This window comes from Cyanistes caeruleus, chromosome 5 (genome assembly GCF_971803275.1).
Source record: "Cyanistes caeruleus chromosome 5, bCyaCae1.hap1.1, whole genome shotgun sequence".
Classification (NCBI taxonomy): domain Eukaryota; kingdom Metazoa; phylum Chordata; class Aves; order Passeriformes; family Paridae; genus Cyanistes; species Cyanistes caeruleus.
The window spans coordinates 36,813,743-36,837,829 of record NC_141705.1 but is presented as its reverse complement, the minus strand read 5'-3'; the positions used below and the strand labels follow the sequence as shown (position 1 = coordinate 36,837,829).

General features: G+C 35.9%; 1 long non-coding RNA gene across 1 annotated transcript; it reads left to right on the top strand.

The window, feature by feature from the left end:
• Positions 1–237: 237 nt before the first annotated feature.
• Positions 238–22,780, top strand: LOC111928373 (uncharacterized). Its single transcript, XR_015287175.1, has 4 exons — positions 238–1,092; positions 5,956–6,091; positions 7,246–7,299; positions 21,172–22,780. It is a non-coding gene; the product is annotated as an uncharacterized LOC111928373 (long non-coding RNA).
• Positions 22,781–24,087: the final 1,307 nt, after the last annotated feature.

Below are 24,087 nucleotides of genomic sequence, written 5' to 3'. Positions count from 1 at the left end.
AATCTCTCTTATAACATCACTCAATTCCCTCGTCATATTTCTCCTCCTTTCTACCCAATACAGAGAAGTGTGGTGTGTTAATTACCTAATTAACACATTTTTTTAATTAACCTGGCCTTCTCTTTATCCTGACTATCCACACCATAAAGAATGGTGTCAGGTGGATCAATTTACAGCAATCTTAGCTGTTTACAAGCATATAGGCAGCTTAAAACAAATGGTATGTTAAAGGGTGTTGATAGGGAAAAAAGACATTTTATTAGCACCTACTGAAGTAGCAAAAAATGGCACTTTCATTAGGATAATATCTATGTTGTACTCTCAAGTGTACATGAAAAGCTGATGAGCATTTGCTGGAAAAATAAATTGGGAAACATTCCCACTGGACAGACACAGGGAAAAGGAAAAGATTAATCTGAAGCAGTTGCCTGCTGGAAGGGTGCAGGTTCAGGGAAAACATTTCTGGGTAGCAAGATTTGGGTGAGGCATTAGTAATTCCCTCCTGCTTGGGGCATGTGTAGGCTCCTGGGGAAAAGAGTGATTAGGAGCAAGTACTTTTCAAGACTGGCTATTTGGTTTATTCTACTTGATTTAGCTAAATATTAGTATGGAAAAATTTTATTTTTAATTTGCATGGTTGTGAACATAAAAAAAAAAAATTAACTAGGGCTAAATCAAAAAAAGAGAGCTATGTATTGTTAAAAAATAGTGCCTTGCTTTTAAGTCATGGATCTCCTGAGTGGAAACCAAAACCTGTGAGGAACTTTTCAGTATAGAGACCTATATTATATTCATTGCCTCTGCAGAGCATACCTATTAGACCTACCTACCAGAGAGGCTCTAAGTTTTAATTTCTTCTGCTTTGGAACTCTGGTGTTGAGCATTGTGTTGGCAGTTCTCCTTTAAAAGAAACATTTAAGACAGAGAAAGGGGGAAGGCAGGATGAACCAAACTCAGTAATTACAATTCTGTGATACCAATTGTAGCTGATTACTGTGAGAAGTCTAGTGTGTAGTATTTTACATATCTTACCCAGTTAATGTTTCATGAAAATATATAAATAATGTTGGCCCTTAGAGCTTCCCTTCACAGGTAAGTTCTTTTTTTTTCTTTTTCTACCATAATTGTACATATTCTCTTTTTTTGTTCTATTTTTAGATGCTCTAACAACTGAGCTGCTACATGAAAGTTCTTGATAATATTTTTCCAAGCAATATTTAGAAGAATTAAGAGACCTCTAGTATGACTTTATGGGCAGCTTTATTCTGAAGGCATTCTATGAACATTTTCAAATGGTAAGAATCACAGGGGCAGGGAAAAAAAGAAACTATTTTTATATGATATTAGGTTTAGAGGGAGGTCATATGGTCTGTCTGCTCAGCAGTGTCAGGACTGAGGTTTTTTTGGAAATACGCTGAAGAAAAATTTTCAGCTCCTGAGAACCTATTGGGATAAATAAGTGGAGGCAGCAATGACGATTTGGAGTGTCCTGACTATTTGAAGTGTTCTAAGTGTGCTGAGGTAGATAAACAGGGACTTCTAGAACGATAAATTCTGGCTTAAGTCTCCATCTTCTGTCAAAGTTGTGCTTCAGATGCTGAAATCTTATTTTAAATCAGGCTGCTAAACCTTAGATAGGAGTGGTATAAATCCAAAAGAGTAATAATTCTATATTGCTTGGGTGCAGTGAAGAATAAACTGAGAGCTGTGGTTAAAAAGGCTTTCAGAAAGCCTTTGTCAGCTTATTTCTAGAATTTGGCCAGTGTTCAAATGCAATGTAATAATTAACTCATCCTCAAATTAGGTGATTCTTCAAAACTTTTCTAAAGATAAAATTCTTTTTATTGTAAATGAAGTTTCAGGTGCACCCTCTTGAGTGCAGTGCACACCGGTGACGCATGGCATGAAGGATGCGGTCCATATGCTGACTCCTGGGGGAAAGGGTCCTCAGTGCAGGGGAATGCTGTCAGCTTATCCTGCTTTTTTAAATCTGAGTTTAGCTGCTCTTCTGGAAACATCATCAACTTGAAATTAGTGCCCAGGTCAAGTCAGCTTTAACAGATTTGTGTACTTAGCTGAAAGAAAGAAAAAAACCCAAAACATTTTTCTCTTTATTCAGTAGCAGTAATCTGTCCTGGCCAGAATATAAAACAGAGCTGTAGATGTTATGTGGGGTCTTATCTGTTTGTCTACAGAGGTAGTTAGAATGAAAACACAGTCTCCCAGAAATGTTTGTATTATTCTAATCCTTACAGTTCCAGAACAAATACAAAGTGCTCTTTTGAGACATGTCATCAGGAACAGATGTTAATGAGCCCAGACAATCAGTGTGCCGCAGGATCAGACAACCAATCTCTTGTAACTGTAGGGGATGGGCTTGTTCAAGCATGCACAGATAATGTTCTCTGTGTGGCCTTTAAAAGTGCATCTGTGTGATTCTGAAAGTGCTTACCAGCTCTGGGCACCATGGAAAGTGAGAGCTGTTGTCTTGGGAGGTGCTGGGGGTGTGCAACAACTTTTGATATCGACTCCTTTCTTTGTTAGGAAGGATCTGTACCTCTGAATCCTAGCTGAGGGCAGGCTGCCTCCAGACAGGAAGAAACCAGCTTCCCAATGTTCATCTAGGGGTGTTTCCTGCCTTACAGCTCTTCTTGTGTGTTCTTCACTCCACTTTAAAGCAGTGTTAGGGGTTTTCATCCATACCAGCACAACCAAATGTTCATTGAAGACAGTAGGAGCCCTTCACTAGGTACTACCTGATGCCTTTTCAGTCAGCATCCAACCCCACAGCACTCGAAAATTAGGTTCTCTGCAAGTCTTACAGCTTTGTTTTTTTAGTAAGAGCATTACTGTTCCAAAACAAAGGGAAAATATGATGAACGCGGATAGTTGTATACATATAAGTTAAAAAACCCTGACCAATAAAGAATGAAATAAACTGCATATTATATCCTGGGCTACAGCCAACTAAATCACCCCTGATTATTCCTGACATCAGCCTCTGGGATTCCCTCTTTTCTCCTGAACTCTGTGCTCTATGAAGAATTTACAAAATAAAAAAAAATTGCCAACTGCTATTCAAGTGATAAGTGGTGCATGCTAATTACATTTTATATGGTGATTAATTAAAAATAACCATGCAAATGTCTAATTTAAGAGTCACTCAATTCACTAAGTCTTCAGACACTGCCTAGCTGCCCTAGGCATTTGGTGGTTAGGCAATTTATTCAAGCTTTCAAAATATTCTCAAAATGTCTGAGATAATGAAGGTCCTTGAAAAAGTTCCAGCTAGCTTGGAATATATAAACAGAGATTTCAGAACAGTAAAATAGCACTGCATACATTTTGCACTTTTCAGACAAAGCACTCTGTGTATACATAAAAATAGACCAGGAAAGGAATAATAGAGGTCCTAAATAATCTGAATATTTAGCTGAACCGTGCATAGAAGAGTAGTTCATAGATTATTTCAGGAGCTGAAGAAAATTAAATATAATCTTACTTATATCTAACTTCTTTACATAGAAAGCCTTTGATTTTCATGCAAATGGGGTCTTTTCCTTATTTACACACACACACACACACACATATATATATATAGTTTTATTGGGAGAGCTATATCATAACTATGATTTGGTTAAAATATACTGAACATTAATAGGTGGGCTGTGCAATTTGAAGAACAGATTACGTGGGACAATAAAATATACAATATGAAGAACATTTTCAGAAAGTAATGAATAACAGAATAAAAACGGAGGTACAATTTACCGTTTTTGTTAATAGAAAAATAATGTTGGTACCTGAATTGCTATTTTATGATCTGGTTCTGTATGACTATTTCTTGGTAGCATTTTTATTGAATTTGGTCAATAAATAACAAAAACAAATAAAAGAAAAGCGAATATATCCAAGAACTATATCCTTGCATTTAATTTCAGGTTTCTGCCTATGTAGAAAGTGGTACTCCAATGAATATTGCCACAATTCTTCCTAGATAAAATACTTGATGTTTTTGTATCATGCAAGAGAATTTATGCTGCTCCACAGCATCATACTATCAAAACTTACATTTCTGATTTTAGGTCTCTCCAAAAGATACTGAAATATTTTCCACAGGGGTGAATGAGCCTTGGTTTATGACAAATGGTTGTAAAAGCACTACACTGGAGCAGCTTCACTCCGGTGAAGGAATAATCAATACATCTAATCAATCTCATCTTGAAGAAGAGAATTATGTAAAGGCTTTAGCCATGCACTTCTGGGCCAGTTGAAAACTGTTTAATCTCTGGAACTTTTTTGTTAAATTCTGTGTATACAGCAAATTCATCATCAAGAGTATTCTGGTATTAAACTATAGACAACTTAGATTATAACTGCTGCCTATTCTGGTCTATAACTGAATGAACTTATTTTTCCATGCATAATGGATGTACCTACTGCTCTGTCTCTGGAGACACACCTAACTGCACACACTTTATAAGCAAAGAATTAAAATCAAGTATTTGTAGTATTAATTATGAAGTATTTTTACAGGTTTTATAAATAGCAGCATTTCTTGCCACATACAGTGAAACACACAGTAGCTGAGATTATAGAATGAAACTCTGTGCTATTCTATGAAAGGAGTTTTACACACAGAATAAATATTTTACTTTTGAATGTTTAAATAGAGTTTACTGTTTAAACACTTCACATAGCAGCTGGACAGACTTGTGGATAATAGAAATGGGAAAGACATAATGTGTTTGGTTTTATTTTTTTTATCCTTTGTTCATACAAATTGGCCAACTTTTTTAAAAAAATTATTTTTTTTTATTTTTTTTCAAATAACTAGTATTCCAAGTGATGGAATTCAGGTTACTTTCTACTAGCAGCACCCATTGTAGATGCATCAACACTGAATGCATGAGTCTAGCGAATTCCCTTTTTGTGCATCCAGAAATCATGTTTAGTGTCAATTATTGTAGTAGAGTCCCCAAATTAAGGGATGTTTTCCAGTTGACTAATGACCTGCCAGTGGGGGTGTCTGGTACAGTTTGAGACTTTACTAGGTGATAGTTCAAACACTGCACTAATTACAGAGAAGTATTTAATAAGCTCTGTCATGTCACAGTATTCTCTGTTGCCAGATGAAGTTACTTCATGGAGCTAAGGTTCTAAGTTTCCATAAGGAGTGCATTTAATCTGAAGTTTCTTCAATTTCAGATGAGGTGCCAGAATATATATTTATAACTTTCTCTGGATTTTCAAATACAGCTCAAACTCAGTTTTTGGACCCTTGATCAAAAATTCTGGTTTCTGGAGTGGCTGTTTTTTCCAATATAAATTACTTACATAAAAATATCCTAGATCTTACCCACAGCCCAATAATTAGAAGTGATTCCTTTTTTTCTCTGGAACATTTAAATTAGAAATTAAATTATAAAATGATTTTCTAGAAATCTATAGAATAATAAAATAATAGAAGGAAAATATAATACATATCTTCAGCAAAATAATCATTTGCTCTTCCCTGTTTTGATCAAATTCCCTACTCTGAAAGTGCCCCAGATAGGTTGCATCATAATAATAGTCAGAGTAAGTTAGGTCAAAATATGTGACCATCTATTGAAAATCTGCAGTGTGTAAACTGGAGTACTTCTGTCATTTCTCTTATGCATTTTTTGGACAGTCAGAGGAAGTTTTATTGCTTCAGTATCATAAGTATGATTTATTTCCACTTGATATCTATCTGGCAGATTGACTCTCAGTGTGGAAATTACTTCCTGGGATGCTCAAAAAGCCAATTGAACCATTGTTGAAAACCAGCAAAGTAGGGAATAGGGTTGCTCTTTTTTGGCAGAGCACTATAACAATTAATAGGGCCTGTTTCACATTGGTCAGCAACACAAAAGATCAGGTCAGGACCTCAAAGCAGTCAGTGAATAAAAGCATCAATATCTTGTCTTGCAGCTGCTCTCCGTTGAAACAGAGATGAAAGGCAACCCTCAAACTGCTCTGAGCCTCACACCTGTGTGGTCCAGAAGTCCACCACATCCCTCTCTCTTCCTTCTGGTGCCCTTCCACACCATCCTGGCATCCCCTTCAGGTGTGGTTCCAGCCAGGCTTGGTGTGGGCAAACACAGCAGCCCGTCTGTGAAAGCACAACCGCGCTGCGCGGAGGGGAGCTCCGGCTGTCCCAGACATTGTCTCCAGGGCGTGCACAACACTACAGTCAGTTTGCAGAACAACATGATTCAACCAAGTTGCTAATTCTGATGAGCCCTAAAAACTGCTTTTAGTAGAAGCACTATTTCAACTGCCTAACTGTGACTGGCCTTTTTCCTTTTTTAGGCAAATTTTAAAATTAGACTGAAATGGGCATCTGGCTAATAGGATATCTCATTGAGCTTTTTCTCTCTTTTCTTTCAGAGTATACAAATATTACACATGTGTTAACATATAAAGAGTGTAAACAAAATAGGTAGTTATATTTCAGAATATTAATGATTACTCTATAATTCTTTTGTTTCATACTTTATCCTCAGAATCAGTTCAAGAGGCTTTTAATGGGAAAACTGATTATAAAACATTCTGCAAAGAAAAATACCCAAACATTTTGTAAGCTCATTTACCCTTTTCACTGACCTTGTTACCATAACAACTTGAACTGTCCCTATAGTAACATCCTTTTATTATGAAATGGCATTTGTTTGTATGCAAGGTATTTTCATAAACATCTACATCTCCAAAACTAAGATTATTTAAAACATTTTATGGAATGTATTCCACAGTTTCATAGGAATAGTATATGTAAGGGAAAATTTGGAAAAAAAAAAAGTTTGATCTACGTTTCAAAAAAATCAAAAAGCTTCTCCTAAGTAATAAATGAAAATTTACATACTAATATTGTTAGGTCTTTACTATCTCTCTATAAATTTATTTTTCAACTCTCTTAATTTGTTAATGAAAACCAGAAAATGTAAAGATTTTTTTTAAAAGCTTGTTTTTATTTCTCACGTTTCTTTTCTCACCTCTATAAGAGTGAAAAGTGTTAGTTAAAAGATGATCATTTCTTTTTATATATGTAAGAACCTACAAATCAAAAAAGTGAGTGTTTAAAAATACCTTCAATTTAAAAAACAAACTACCACTATAGTAAAATAATAATATATTCATTTACTTGATGTAAAGAATAGAATATATATTATTTCATAACATATGTAATTTATAAGTATTAACAATTTTCCCTTTCTTATGTAGCTTCTATAGGTTCTGCGAGAAAAGTCGAAATTTTCTGGATCCAAACAATATATTGTAAGTATATTACAGTTTGTCTACCAGGTTCTGTTTAATTCTCCCATTGTAATAGTCTCCTAATTTTTCTCCTTTTATGAAATTTTGTTTTCCTTTTTCTGTATAATGAGAGGCTGCTTCCCAGCTCTGACACTAGGTCTCCAAGGGTAGAAGACGGTATTCTAAAGAGAGCCTTGGCAGATAAATCAAAGCAGTTATAAGTTAGGTTCTACAGAGCTAGCTGTTTTTATTAAAAAACAAACAAAAACATAAAAAACCCACCTGAAACAATAGAACTGAAGTTCTCAGAGAAATGCTATTTTTAAGCAAGGTATTTTGAATAATTTATATATAAACTCCATCAGAATTCTAGTGCTTGTTAGAAAGAAAATTGGATCAGGAGGTCGATAACACAAATTAGATATTTTAATTTCATCAGGTCTGATTGTATTTCTGATATCTGTCGTTAGACTCATGTTTTCCTTACAGGTGTGTCCTGCCTGAGGACCACTTATTTTTAGGATGCTGTCCTCAGAGGTGAGGGGAGAACTGCAGGTGTTTCCCCATGTTACTGCCCACCCCTGAAGGGCAACTCAAGCCTTTTTAACAGATCCCCTGGGCCAGATTAGAAACTACACTGGATGATCAGTGTTTGCATTTAATTTTAGAACAATTTGCTTCAGGGGTGGGGGAAATCCACAAAACACAGAGTTCAGAGGGTTACTGTAAGTCCAGGTTTTTGTGGGAATGCCCAAGCACCTCCCAAAAGGGAGAGTTCTGCGCTGCTGCAGCACTATGGATCTGTTATAACACTGTGATCATGCACAGCCCTCTGGTGAGAAACTTCAAGATCAAAAGCTTCCTGAGAAGGCAGTGTATTTAAACTGTGTTACAAGATGGAACTTGAGACAATTTGTTGCGTAAGGCTTGGAATTCTGTAGCTGAACTGCTGGAAAGCTCAGCCAAGTCCTGATTCAGACCTAGTATTAGGGATTTCAACTGCAGAAAAGTTAGAAGTGTTGGTGAATTTTCCCTGTGACGTCATGTAGAGACTGCAGGATATCTATGTTCTCATGTAAACAGAGTTTAACAAGTGCAGTACCTTACATTGAAGTTTTCTGGTCCTGAATATCTGGTTTAGATGACATTTTCTGCTCAAAGCTGTATCCTCCATAACGAAGCCACTAAGCTTGTTCATTTATTTCTTGTTCATATGCAACTCTTTTCTTGGATTTTGTGTGGAAGTCTACTGTCATGCATCAGACACTCTTTATCTGAGCAAATTTCCATTTCTCTTATTATGACTGTATTGACCTATGCATATGTAACAGTGTGAAGAATGATGGAGGACATTTTTGAATGCATTTTAATGACATAATTGCAAAATCTACAAGAGTGTTCCTTTTCTGGAAAGAAGGCCTATAAGGTATACATGTTATAAAGGATGTCCAATTACGTTCAGTTATTTTCTGTTCACACATTTAGCATTTTTTTTCATACTGTCCAGTCTTTTAAAAAATATTCACACTTTCAGTAATTGCATTGATAAAACACCAAAAGGACTTCCAGTGCTGCCTTTTGCTATTTTTCATTTTCATCTTACCATTATAATCTCATTTCTCATTGCTGTCTAGTCTGACGCTATGTAATAGGTCTTTAGGACAGAGTGGGAGCTTTCAAGTTGGTATGAAACCATTTTTATTCACAGCATTTATCTCTGTAAGCATGTATCTACTGTATAGACACAGGCAATATATGTGCATAACACATTATTAGTCATATATATAGAAATTCATAGTGGACACAACACCAGTGTCTATGTAGTGTTCCATTTCTATTTAACATCGTAGATAAACTCCTGCAGCAGTACTACAATAGCAAATTTATGGTCACAGCATACACATTCTGAAACAGTTACACTGATAAGTCTTAGTTTTAATAATTGAAAATTCATCTTTTACATGTTGAGAGCAAAATTTGATGTAGCTACTCTACTACCTTTTCTGATAAGTTGTTGTAAGAGAGTATTAAGTCTTTAGTTTTAATGTTTACATTAGGGGGCATGCTACATTTAAGGGTTTAAGTAGTGTATATTTGTAAAATATCTTTATGCCTAGAAAGGGTCTGGATCATATTCAGTGTCAGTTATTCATATACAGAACTATTTTATTTTTGTTATTGAAAACAGTGAGACAGTTCTTACAACAAAATTTAATTTGCCTAATGAATTGTGGGAAAAATCAAGTCACCTCTACAAGATGAAACTCTGATACCACTGTGAAGTCTTTACAGAGCTGTATTTTACTCCAAATCTTGTTCTGTGCCCAAACTGGAATACAAAATTTTGGAATACAAAATTGTGCTCACAGTGCCGTAAGGAAAATTTGTGCTCAGGAGCCAAAAAGCACTCCTGCTTGTAGAAGCCAGGCAGAGGTGTAACTAGCCTTAGTTTGCCACTGTATATTTGTTCTGTCCCTGCAGCAGCATCAAATGATCAATGCCATGCAGAAAATCTGAAACCTTGGAGGGGTTCCAGTACCAGGTTTGCAAAAGGTTTAAGATCTGTAAGTCAGCCTGTGTTCAGGTGGAAGAGTGTGGCTGCTCTGGATGAAACTAGACATCATTCTGCTACTAATACAGGTGCCTGGAGCAAGGCTTAGGGCAAATGCTATGCTGAAAACTGGTTTTTAACATCCATGACTCCTAAATTTCCATGTTTCATAAGTGGAGTGAACATTTGAAAGTAGATTGACTTGATTTTTTTGAGTACTGTCATCTAATTATTCCCTTAGCAAAGTTTGTGTGGAAGGAACCCTCCGTGTTCCCCCATATTCTTCCACATCTTGTTTAGCACTAGGGATACTACAGTAATGCTGTTTACAAGCCCACGTTGTCCTTTGCATATGAGATACTAAAAGTGCTAATTAATTAGCTTTCTTTCCAGTCCTGCCTTCCTCTTAATTTCTAAGTGTTCTGTAAGCCTGCCAGAGCAGTACTTGTCAAATAGGTGCACTAAGAATTAGCTTGCATTTTCAGGGTCAGTTTGGAAATTATTTTTCTTTATCATGAACTTTATAAATACAGTCAAGTAATTTTTTGTGTCTTGTTTTGCTCTCCTACCATGCCCATTCAAAGGCTTCAATGAAAAAGCTACTTATAAGTAAGGCTGTATTTACTAAATTCTTCACAGTGTGAAGGGAAAAATATGTGAATATGTTGGGCTTTATAGGTAGTCATAGGATTTTCTACAATTAGAACTAAATGGTTACACCTAAAATGAGTCCAAGATTTCAAGTTCTAAAAAATGATGTTTTATCTTGCGGTGCTAGTGGAACTAGAGACCCAGAGCACTAAATTTAGTACCATAAAATTCCAATTTGACTTTGAATTTATAAATACAGTGCATTACTATTCAAACCTTGATATCAGGATCAGTAGTGTGAAGGCAGTAGGTGATTCCACACTCCTCAGAAAGACCTATTTGTCTTACTTGGCCAGGTGGTCTGTGGATGAGAAAAAAAATGTCCCATCACATTACAAATATACAATTGTGAGGGCTTTGGAGCACTGCTGTCAAAATGACGTGCATCCTTACTTGATCCAAAGAGAGTTAACTTTCTTTCTAGTATTTGGTATGATACTCTATTTTGAATTTATTTTTACCTTGTTGCATTAAAATTACAGTGAAGACACCCTTTAATTTATTATCCAAGCTGCTGTAAGAGTCATCTTTTCATAGAATTGTTGGGATTGGAAGGGACCTTCAAGATCCTCTTGTTCCAATGTCCTCAACATGGCCAGGGACACCTTCCACAGGTTGCTCAAAGCCCCATCCAACCTGGCCTTCAGCATTTCCAGGATGGGGCAACCACTTCTCTGGGCAAGCGATTCTAGAGCCTCACTACCTCACAGAAAAGAATTTCTTCCTAATATCTAATCTAAACCTGCCCTCTTTCAGTTTCAGGCCACTCCTCCTTGTCCTATTACTCCCTGCCCATGTCAGAAGTTCTTCAGCTTTCTTCCCCAGGCAGAGCAGCCCCAATTCTCTCAAATTGCCCTCATACTGGACATATTTCATCATATTTCACTTTCAGGGGCTAATCTCAAACAGCATAAGCTTGCCATTGATTTCTGAAGGCAGAGGATATTTGGAAAAGGTGAACAGTCTTAAAATGGTAGTTAAGAATCAGAGATAAATTAGACTTTAAGGAATGCCTTAGAGGTGGATCACTGTGAGAAGGGAATAGGATGAAAGTTACCTTTCTGATATTGACATATAAGGAAGATTTTATAAAAATAAAATATACTTGAATAATTTTGGACAAATTTGAATAACACTAAATTGGAAAGAGAGGTATAACAGTAAGAATTTGATACAAATAACCTCTCCATTTTTCATTACTCACATCCTTGATTCCTAATGATTCCTAGCTCTATAAAATATAATGAGTAAGTAATGACAGCTCAATTTCATGCTCTTCAGCAGTAGTAGCTGGGTCTTGCTCACAAATGAGAAAGCTTGGAGCTCAAATCATTCCAAAGTTCCCCCTGCAAGAGTGATTGTGCATTTGCATTACTGTTCATGTTTTCTGTTGAGAGCCAACAACCCATTCAGTGCTTTCTGAAGCACAAGTGTGTTATTTTTAAAAGATTAATGGTTCTGCAGAGTGGTAACATACATAATTAGGAAGCTTGTATTTCCACATTTAACCTGATTCAATGCCCTTCACTTCAAAGAAATGTAGAACTTGGCATTCTAGTTGAGTTCTGTCAAAACCTGAACCAAAAGCAACATAGTTATAAAAGAAAGTAGAAAGAAAGCAAGACTGAAATTAACCTGATCTAGTTAGAATCAAAGGCACTTTTTCATCAGGTAAGACAGATAAAATTATGAAGAACAGTGATTTAATTGTTAAATCTGGAAAAATTAGGAACAGTATCGCATAAAAGAGGCTATGGCTAATGGCAGCATTTATGATAGGTACTTGAAAGGTAATGGAGCCTGCAGTGGTTAGCATGGCAATAAGATAAAGCTAAGCCATTATATTCAAAATACTATGTAACTGTAACCAGCAGGTACCCATAAATTCTAAGATTACTGCACAGGATATTTAGAGCTGTCTGAATAGCTGTTTCTTTTTTAACCGTAAGAAATACAAATCGCAAACGCACCAGAGAGTATCAAGTCTAACTAAAACTTTTCTTTATATTTGTATTTTCTTTGATTAGTGTGGGAGATGGCTTTTATTTTCCCACTGATGTTTTATTTTTTCGCACTATGTCTACAACTAAATTGGTCCCTATTATGTCTGAAACAAGGAATTGTAAAGGAATAAAAAGATGGTGTGTTATGGTATGTGAAGGTTTAACATATTTTATCCAAGAGTTATGGTTGAAATACGAATTATAACAACTTGTTATAAAACTTGTGTTCATCTTTTTTCTTTTGCTACTATTCATCCCTGAGGTCATTTTAATGATTGAAAAGTGATGTGTGAAAAATATTTAGTTAATGTAATAGATTTCAGAGTAGCACATGTATGTGAGGAGAAAGGACTGGGAAAGCATCTTCTGCAAAATCAGGATGTAGTAAGTAAAACACAGATATCATGGGAGGTAAAACATCTTGCAAACTGTATGGACAAGAAACTTTGGTTTGATAAACATGATAAGACGAAATCCTTAGCTAGTTTTTGAAATTCCAAGGGGAACTAGCATCTAAGTAATAGTTCTTTAATAACAGGTCTTGAGTAAACTGCCAAGAAGTGCAAACCAGTATGTTATGCATATATAGAAGGATATTGGAAAGATAAAAGAAAATTCCTTTTGCAAAAGGTCTACCTAGTTTCTATGGGTTAAATAATAATAATAATCTGGGAAACATTGATGATTCCTTTCCTCTCTACTGGTGAGACAAATCTGGAGTGCTCTCTCTAGGTCGTCTCACCGCTAGGACAAACTGCAGCCAGTCTAGCAAAGCACACGAAGATGATTAAGGGCTTGCAGCACCTTCTATATGAGGAAATACTGAGAGAGCTGGGACTGTTCAGCCTAGAGAAAAAAGGCTCAGGTTTATCCATGTGTACAAATGCCTGATGGTGAGACAGGGAGGGAAGCAAAGACAACAGATGGTATTTACTATTGCTTGTTTTTATGAGTACCTTTAATGGATGTTGCATGAAAAAATTAGGAGTCTTGGTAGAGGTATACAGCTCATTTTAAAGAACTAAATAATTAGAAATAGCATAAAATTTATGTATGATTAGACTAGGAAGAAAATGTTGCGATGACTAAATTGATGAAAGGGAAAAGACAGAGTTCTGGAAATTTCTTCTCTGTAAATTAATGTGCCATGATAAAACATTTAAATTTTGCACAACCTCTTCTGCTCCTGAAATAAAAGATCGGAGTGGATATAATTTTCATAAATTGAATTCTTCTTGATGTCCACCATCTCTATACTAAACACTCTGGTAAGGCATAGGAAGAGGCAAGGAAAAAAGTTGGTGAATAGTAACGATGTCTGGCAAGCCTTCATAAAAGGTTTGATAATGGCAATTATGATACAAATGTCTACAGCAGTGGAAAAGTTCAGTGGATCTCTGATAGTAAATATAATTAGTAAGAAGTCCAGAAAGGACATTGATTATAATCTGTGTCCTACAAGGGTTTTGTTTCTTTTTTTTTTTTTTTTAAACCTATCATGTTTGCATTAGTCATTTGCAAACTAATTACTCACAGTTCTTGCCTACCTCTTGACCCAGCCACTACAATGATTCAATTGCATTCTATTAGGGAGCATGAGGCTACATTGTATGCCCTGTTATGTAATCTATGTATTTTTAATTCTCATCAAGATGTAATATTCAAACAGTAACACTGACATGATTTTCAGTGTAAAACAACTCCCACATTGATGTTACTTTCTCAAGACCACAGGTTTGGATAGCAAGTCTTGATTCACAGAAGGGGTTTCCAGCTGAAATGTGCAGTCCTAAAGAGAAACTAGTCCAGTATGTGAATGCTTTCATATTTTCAGCTGATTGACAAGAGTGCTGCTTTTAAACCTTTAGACTCTGCTGACAGAAAAGTTCAACAGTACTGTTACATCAATTTAAAAGTTTACAAAAAAGAATCACAGCAAGGTACATAGTATTTCTTTAGCTTGATTCCTAGGTCAAACTCTCCTTAAATAGTATGGCAATCCCTCGATGCTTTCAGTGAACCAAAAAACAGAAGTCCACAGAAACACCTGTAGAATGAGCTAATATTCTTTCTTGTTATCACTGGAGGAGAATGTGTGGTAAGGTGAAAGGGGAAGTGCTGAAAAATGAAAAAGAATGACTGGAATGATGGTGCAATCTGAAAATCTGATGCACAACAGGATTAAAATTAGATAATTTTATTATGTTATTTAGTGACTGTTATACCTTTCGGTATTTACTTATCACATAACACAGAATAGGGTTTTTGTGCCATACCACACGTGAAAAACACTTGAATATGACTTGCTAAAATTGACCTTTACTTACACATTGTGACTTTTACATGACAGTATTATGATAAACTGACTCTAGCTTCAGATTTATTACTCAACACTGACCTTTGGTTATATTAGAATATTTCTTTCAACCAGACTAAATAATAATGTCTCTGTGAATGTAAGGAACTGGCAGATCCGAGATGTCAATTGCCAGCTCAATTTTCCTTTCACCTGGGATTACATCATGTCACAGTGCTTTATTGATCTAAGAGTCATTAGAGTTCAGAGTTATAACTCTTCAGTTTTCCACACAGTGCAATACAGTGCACTGTAAAAGGGATGAAGCATGAACTGGAGCATGACTTCAATTGAGACTGGTCAAAATTTGGAATATTTCATCAGAAATAAGTATAGCAATTTTTTATTTTTTTTTCCTAAATTGGAACATGCAGGCAAAATATCTTTGGAATGACATTCAAAACGATCATTCCAAAATGATAAGTGCAAGGTATTGTCCTGGTTTGGGGACACCCCAGGACAGGGATTTAGTACATACTGGAAGAAACCTTGTTGTTGAGATTTTAGTGCCTAGTATTGAAGTTACTGGAACACTTCAAATAACACAGTTGCAACTACATTGCACTCCTATTTAGTATGAATTAATGTAATATTATTTTTATTATAATATAATAATAATATAATTATTCATACTATGTATTATATTTCAAAGAAACTTCTTGACAATTTTTTTCTTATATGTGAGTGAAGTAAAGAGATTTTGCTGGTATGATGATATGATATATTTTGATTTGATAAAATCAGTATCTGTTGTTAAAGGCTGTTTAGGTAGAGAATTTTCAATCTTCTGTAAACTAGACTAGAACAATTAATAAAAGCACTTTCTTGCAACTTCCATTCATGCTTCAGAAGAATTAATGTAATAGATGTCTTTCTATTGTGGTGCAGCAGTTTCATGTGGCCTTGCTTTTCAGATAGGATCAGTAGGATTCTTTCTTAGAAAGGACTACGATTACAATCCCATAGAAAGTTGCATTATTGAAATAATAATTCATTTATGCAACGTATACATAAAGAGCTCTACATACTATTATTTTTATGCTATTGGTGCCAGGATTCTTGTGGATGCCAAAACACATCTCTGCTACATTCAGGCCTCAAACAGTTTTTAAGTATAGAATCATAAAATAGTTTATGTTGGAAGGGACCTTGAAGATGAAGTTCCAACCTTGTTGCCATGGGTAGGGACACTTCCCACTGTACCAGGTTGCTCAGAGCCCCATCCAAGCTGGGCTTGAACATTTCCAGGGATGGAGCATCCACTGATAAGGACAGCAGAACACAACAGTGTTTTACTCACTTGATAAGGCTAGTAGAGCAGAGCAATATTTACTCTTATCAAGGACAGTAGAACATAGCAGCAGAACTTTGGAGAAATAAAGTATGCAACTTAGGCAAACAGAAATTATGCAAAATACAAGCAGAATACCAGCTCAGCTCTGCAGAGCTGATAAAGCAGAAGTTATGCAGAATGATAATATTGTGATCACTCAAAAGCAGGGGTCAAGGAACAGACACCTAAAAAGGACACTGGACATTGAAGACAGACCAAAGAACCATATCAGGACTTCTGACTTATGGGTCAGACTTCTGTCGTAAGGGTGTGACTATGTCAAATAAGGTCAAGGAAGTGGGATAGCTAATGGATATGTAATCAGTGTGAGTGATAAAAACTCTGTTCCAACACTTGTCACACACGAATGGAGGAAGGATTCCCCCGAGTGGCCAGCACATGTAATAAAGAACACCTGCTTTCTAATGCTCAAAACTGTGTTAGAAAGTTTCTATCTGGCTGATTTCACTATCACCACAACCTCCTCAAGCAACCTGTTCCAGTGTCTCACCACCCTCACTGTAAAGAATTTCTTCTTTACATCTGACCTAAATTTCTTGCCTTTCAGTTTGACCTCGTTCCTTCTTTTCCCATAAGTACAGTTCCTTGTGAAGGGTCTCTCTCTGGCTTCCTTCAGGCACTGGAAGGTTGCTATGAGGTCTCCACCAAACCTTCTCTTCTCCAGGCTGAGCAGCCCCAACTGTCTCAGCCCATCTTCACAGCAAAGCTACTCTAATCCTCTTATTAACTTCATTGCCTCTCCTGGACTTGCTCCAACTCTTCCATGCCCTTCTTACATTGGGGACACCAGAACTGCATGTGTATTCATAAAGCTGTTGTTCAGTCTTAGAACAGCTTGTCATATATTTCTGGCCACTCTACTGCTGCATGGATGTCTTCCCTATGCAAATAATTTTTAAGGTACTTGTGTTCATTGAACATGTAACTTTAGTGGGTAGGTATCCATAATACATATATAGACATATTTGAACAACGTTGTGAATGTCTTCTAGAAGACATATTGTTCAACTGTTTTACTTGTTCAGTGGCATTTAGTTAGCAAAAAAGAAAGGATGTCTCCATAGATTAGCACTGGTTTTGTGGTTTAATGTTTTTTTCAAATGAAATACATAATGGTGAGGGTCTTAATATTCTAGGGAGTTTCATGTGTTTATTTTAAGTGTACATTTTTCCTTTCTTATTCATGGTGGCTAAGCTACCAGAGAAACTTAATAAGAATGGAGGTGAAATAAAAATCATTGATGCTGTCTTACAAATAGCAATCTCCTTCAAATTCACATTTGTTAAAACCGAATTTTATAATTATTGTAGTTGAAGACATACTCAGGTACTGTGCAAGATATTTTATGCTTTTAAGCCTCATGTGAAAAATTCACTGGTAGTCACTGAACCATCACAAGGAGGTCTCCAGTCATCTTGCCTTGACACCAGAACTCTTTACAACAGATACAGAATTGTATAGTTCGATAGCAGCAAGGTTACCTTTAAAATGTTCTCATTAAAACAAACGTGCTTTCTGGAAAAAAATTCAGCATGTGATGCATTGAAAACAGCCATCAGTCAGAAAAAGATTCCAACAACTATTGTTCACTTTATTTGACTGATCTAATAAGGCCAGTATGCCAGAAGCAGTTTGTTATACCAAGAACTCTAACCTTCATCTCACTTCAGGGAAAAAAAAAATAAATCAATTGTCATTTTCAGCTCTTTAGAAGACTCTGCATCTTATTTTACAAAGCAAATACTTGTTCCTATTATGGTGGAGGAAATAAAAATGCAACTTCTGTCTAGAAATTTCTGCTTAGCTTATTTCTATTTTATGAGAATTTCTTCCCCTTGACTGAGAACGCAGCTTAATTGCTCAATAAAAGTGTAAGGTTTTAAGACAAAAAATCTACTATAAAATTAAATGAGATTTAAAAAATGTATGCTAAACAATGTGTCCGTTCATTGCACCAGAGCTGCTGGCTTGGAGAGCTGAGAATTGGAGGGTCAGATTCATTAAAGCTGTATTGATGTCAGACAAAGTTGAGGCAGCATTTTGTCCTAAGTTTACAGCATATTCAAATTCAGCACAACTGACACAAAAATTTTGTGGAACTGATCACTACCGGGGATGTGAGGTCTTTATTCAAAGATAACCACATCTTCCCAAATGAAAGAAAAGTCAGATTGCAACATTGTTGTTTGGGGACTTTGGGCTCTGTGACATTTCCTCTGTGAATTTCATCTATTGAGCAGTGACAAAGTAGACAAACTGAATTCTCCCTTTGTGTTCTGCTGCTCAAAATTAATGAGAAAAGACTCTAAGGCCTAGGTTTTAAAGCTCCTGAGAAGCTGCTGGAGACACACCACAGGGGTAGGATTTTTGCCTGTAGCATTCTCAGAGATTCACAGATTTGTGAATAAAGCCAGTGCCTGACAGTTCGAGAAGATGGCACTCCACAGAAACTCCTGACAGCTATTGCCATCCCTTCACGAGGCACTTGGTATTTCTGTGCTGGGAGAAATGCTTCAGCTTCTTTAACCTTCAAACCATACCTGGGGCGTGTTTTCATACCAATTTCAGCACCCTGTCAAAACAAGGATAGCTTTTCAGGGACTGTGACCGAGGAGTGGTCAAAGGGAGAGGCCCAGGACTGGTGTCCAGACAAGGTTTTCCCCTTGCTCTGCTTGTGGAGGCGATGGACACTCCTGGTTCGGGTGGCACTTTGGTGGCAGGGGGCCATGGCTCCTGGCAGGCTGCCAGCAGTGCAGAGAGCAGACCCTGAGAAACCATTGATGAGACAGTTTGGGGTCAAGCAGAAGCTTCCTGTTTCATTTTGATATAAAATCAGAAAACTTGGGAGTGATTGCTGTTGTGAGGGTTTTTAGAATTACTTATACAAACCAAAGCAAAAAATCGGGGGTTTTATAAGGCAGTGTGATATTAAAATTTAAATTGTAAATCCCTTCCATAATCCTCACCAGGATTAAAGCATATAGATGAATGAAATATTATGGACATTTTTACACATATTTGCTTTCAGGTTTTTAATATATATTTCATTGTCTGTTAAGTCCTTGCATCACTAGAGAGCCTAAAATAGCTTGCTTCTAAAGCTGAAGCCAAATGGACTTAATTATAGTGGAAATGGCATACCTTTTTTTTTTTTTTTGTTTCACTGCCTCATATATTTGTCTGTCACTTCTCTCTGCTCTACAGGATTGAGAAGAAAGAATTCCATACTAATAAATCCAAACTGAGTAACAAGTTAAACTCACTGGCCCTACCATCATACTTAGACAGGGAGACAGGACTTTCTTACAGGTCTTGAATCTCAGTCATACTTGTCAGAGAACTATAAATATTTACAGGAATATGCTGGCAGAATCTCTCACCAGTCTTATAATCTGTTATTAAAATTCTGCTTTGTGGATATGTCATGAATTTATGGATTTCCTCCTTGATGAATGGTTACAACATAACACACAGCTGAGCAGAAGGTGGCAGAAATTTTGAGTCACTGACTGATTCATGGTGAAACATTTACCAGTAAGGAACACTTATCTGGACTTTGTTAACTCTTTTTGATGCCTCTGTTCTTCTGAGATTGATTCTGTTACCAGATGGCCTCTGAATATAAAGAGAGATAAAAATACATGCTTAAAGCATGTAGAAAAATTCCTTTTTAAGTAATGGATAAGGAGAAAAATATTAGACTTGGAAAAGCCCTGGGTAATGATAATTATTGTTGTTCCTCTCCTAAAAGAGAAAGATAATTCCCTATTTTATGTGTTGCAACCTTGTAAAATGATGGTAATAGTAAGCTGACATTTCAGTTCATGTTTGCAGTTCCTCTAACATGCATTTCATACCTGAAAGAAAGATTATTTATTTATGCTTTTTAGAAACAGTGGTTTTGAACATGGTAAAAGTAGTGATTGGGTGTTGCAGTTCCAGAGCAGAGAAGTGCTGCTGACTTGCATGGGAATTCCCAGATTGCCACTGAAAAATTTGATTTTGGATTGATCCCATGCTTTTTCTCCTTCTTTAATTTTATATATAAAAAAGTGAGGACACTCATTTTTCTACCTTCTTCTAGCACTTCAGAAAAACCCAAAAATCTCTCTCTTGCTTTGTTTTGGAATCTGGCACCTTTCATTCAAAAATAAAGAAGTCCTGGTATCTGGACGCTACATATTCCAAGTATTTTGTGAATGTTAAAACTATTATGTCCATTTTTAGAACCATATGCTTTTGGTTTTCTACATATATATATATATTTCTTTGTCAAATCCTTGCATCACTGAAGAGCCCAAAAGACCTTCAGATCTATGCAGGCCAAATATTTTCCTTCTCTGTTCAGCAGTCCCTAGTTGGACCAGGGGCTTTTAATAGCTCTTGATAATTGATTATATACAAAGACATAGGTTTATGTTTTTGGGATTGTAGCCCAATATTTATTTTCACTTGATTTTCCATGATTTTTTAGATGTTTTTGTGAGTCAGGTCAATCAAATATTTCTTAGTGTAATAAGATTTGATTGTACTATAGGCATCTGAGTAAGAGGTGTATGATTTCCTGCATAGAACCTTTATTAAGAAATGCTCTATGATTCTCTAAATAAATTAATCATTCAAAATTTCAAACATTTTTAAAACAGTATTTGAGTAACTCAGTGTATTACCAAAGAATTATTTCACCCTTTCTGATACTCTTGATTTCTTGGCACATCCAGAAAACTTCACCACTAGTGATCAAGGCTGTGAATGACTTAAAACATTGTGGGAATTACCTTCTATCCTGATAAAATCATATGGTAAGTAATGCACTCATTCATTGTGAATAAGCTTTCAAAATTTGAAGTTAGTTGGCACTGATTCTCCTACAATGTCATTTTCTGAAGCAGCCTCAGTACTCAGTCTGAACCACTTTGCCATGCTTTTTGCTGCATAAATTATTGAGTTATACTTTGATGTTTTATTTCATTTTAGAAAATATCAGTCACCAGTTGGATGGAACCCTACTGTTCTTCAGTACCCAGGACTCAGCAGGCAGAAGTGAAGAAGCTTTTTTATTTTTCTCTGCCGAGACTGGGTCAGTCAGAGAAGCAGACAAAGTGTTGAAGAGCTCTCCACCTTCACCCTAGAGCAGAGAGAGATAATTCTTTGCTCTTGGCTGTTGTATTTTATGTAATTAGGATATATTTTTTCAATCATTCCGGATGCATTCAAGTTGTAAGTGGCTCAGGACGCACACAGTGAATTATTATACTGTTGGCCTATACTGGAAGCTTTATGAGCTGTTCTGCATCCTGATTTGTTAGAGGAAGATGAAACCCCATAAAAGTGAAGCTGAAAGCTACAGAAAACATTACTGCTTTGTTTTTCCTATTTATGAAGCACTGAACTGTAGAGTACTCTAATGATAGCTTGTATTAATTTTAACAAACTTGAAAATCTTGCTGACTAGTCTAACATTTAGGTGCTTTTTCATTCTCTTTCTCATCAACCTTTAGCTTTTTGCTGGAGGCACCACATTTGTTATGTTAGTGTAAGTAGATAATTACAAACAGTGGTAAAATGAAACTCCACCACTGGTAAAGCTGAGAGGTTTTTAAAAGTTTCATCCCACCCAGCTACAAAAAATTTAATTTAAATTAAAATATATGGCTTGTGATTGTGAACATATCAGTTTTATTACCATAAAACTTATTTTTTTTTTTTTTGGTGCTGCTTTTTAAATAGCTTCAATTCTGTTAAAAAATATGGAAAACATTCCACTTCCTAAAACTAGCATTGGTTTTTGGTTCTTGTTTTCTACTTACACATGAACACTTACACATGAATTTGGCTTCAGAAACTACCGATGGGATTTGGTGGGGGGAGGAAAAGTAATCCCTCTTCCTACAGATCTGTTTTTGACTAAAGGTTAAAGTGTGTAGCAGTTGAAACTCAGGTGATCCTGAGTTGTCTGTCGCAGGTGATCTTTAGCCTTTTGTAAGCAGGGAGTTATTTTGCAAAGACACGGGGGATGTATTGTATGGGGGGTAGGTTATAATGCTTGATCTTGTACTGAAGGCTTGAAGAAAAGAATACTAAAGAGGGAATAATAAGTGGTAAGAGAATAGCATGGGCACAGCAAGGGCCTCCTCTTCAGATAAGTTTAGGATGTGAAAAAAACAACTGTTGGTTCATTCAAAACCTTAACCTGCAGCTGCATCTACTGATGCTGCTTCAAACTTTATTTATGTCTAGGCAGAATATATTTTATATATGTCCTGTAAACATTACAGCTCTTAATGCTTTCTTTGGCCTTTGTTCTGTATTCCATTATCCTGTGTGAAATCCATCCTGGGAGCAGACATTGGGCACAACATTACATGAGATTCAATGAAGTTGTTACAGTAAAATTTAATGGGATGTGGACTATGTGCTGGACTTTTTCCAAGGATGAATTTTACCCTTTTTTTGCATGAATTTCTGATTTCTTCCTTTGTGAAAGTTCCCCTATTTCTGTTAAGGTGTCCTTATGCTCTTTAGAAATTAATATGTATTTTTGTCCTTTATTAAAAATATGACAAGAATACTGGCAACAAGGAAATGTCTTTTCTATTCTTTCATCTTAGTGAGACTGTTTGCAGAAAAGGAAGAAGAAGGAAATACAAATTCACTGGCACTTCATAAATATTATTTGTACATAATATCTTCAAAATTATATTCCTTCTTTTTTTTTCCTGACCCATTTTAAGATCAGCATATGCCCCAGGGACCTTACAAAAATTGGAAATATATTATGACCACTGTTTTTATTTTCATGCTATGAAAAAGAGTAATCAATATTGCAGCTCTGTAGTTCTTTGATCTCCTGACTTTATTATGCATGGAGATGCCTATTGCATCCACAGGTGTTTACTAAGCTTGTCTTCATATGATTCTTGATAAAACTAAGAATAATATCCTCACTTAAATCAGCAAATGGGGATGTATTTTATAGTAATTTTATTCATTAATTTGATTTAATTAATTTAGTTTTAGTCATTTTACAGTAATCGTAAACATCAAGTTAGAGAATTCACTTTTATAGGCTGCTTAGCACTGACCTATCAATGCTTTTGTATTATAATTTAATAATTTGCTGTCTTTTTCAACTATGGTAGTAATTTTTAAAGATTTTTTTCTGTCAGATAATAAGTGTGTATGCAAGTATCTATGCATATTCAATTCTCTGTATGCTTCATGGAGGTCACATTTTCAAGGAGAGCAGATAGTTCAGGAAAAAATTCCTACACATTTACAGACACACTCAAGCACAAACGCTATGTTTATGACACAGTTTATTCTGATAGAAATAGAAATCAAGTATATTGAATGAAAGGGAAATTTTTAGGCTGAAGAAAAAATACTTCAGTTGTTGTCCTTGCATTAGGAGGAGAAACAGTAACCATATGCAGTTTTCCAGGGTTGTTAAAATAGCCTAGTTTTAGAACTGTGTAAGAAAATGTGAATTGAAAGATAGGAATAAGGCATATGGCAAAGTGATTGAATATCTTATTGCAGGAGTTGTAAACTGATTTCACTTTAGGTCAGTTATTGACATTCCCCACAACTCAAACCATGGCTTCAACAATCCTTCTTGAGCAATATTCTGCCTTTGTCTCAAAAATGGTGTATTGTTCAGGGGCTTTTTTTAAAAGGAAAAATGCCCTTGCATTTTCCAAGCAGTTTTAAGAGGCAGAGACAAAATGAAAATGCTTTAGATCAAGATAAATAATTGACTGAAAAAACACAAGGTTGTCGCTTTCCAACTTCTTTCTTATGCCACAGTTTCAAAGAGTGATTAACTGGTTGTTACACTGTGTAATAAATATGCTTCAACTGAAGAAGTGTTCAATTGGCTGTTAATGCTTT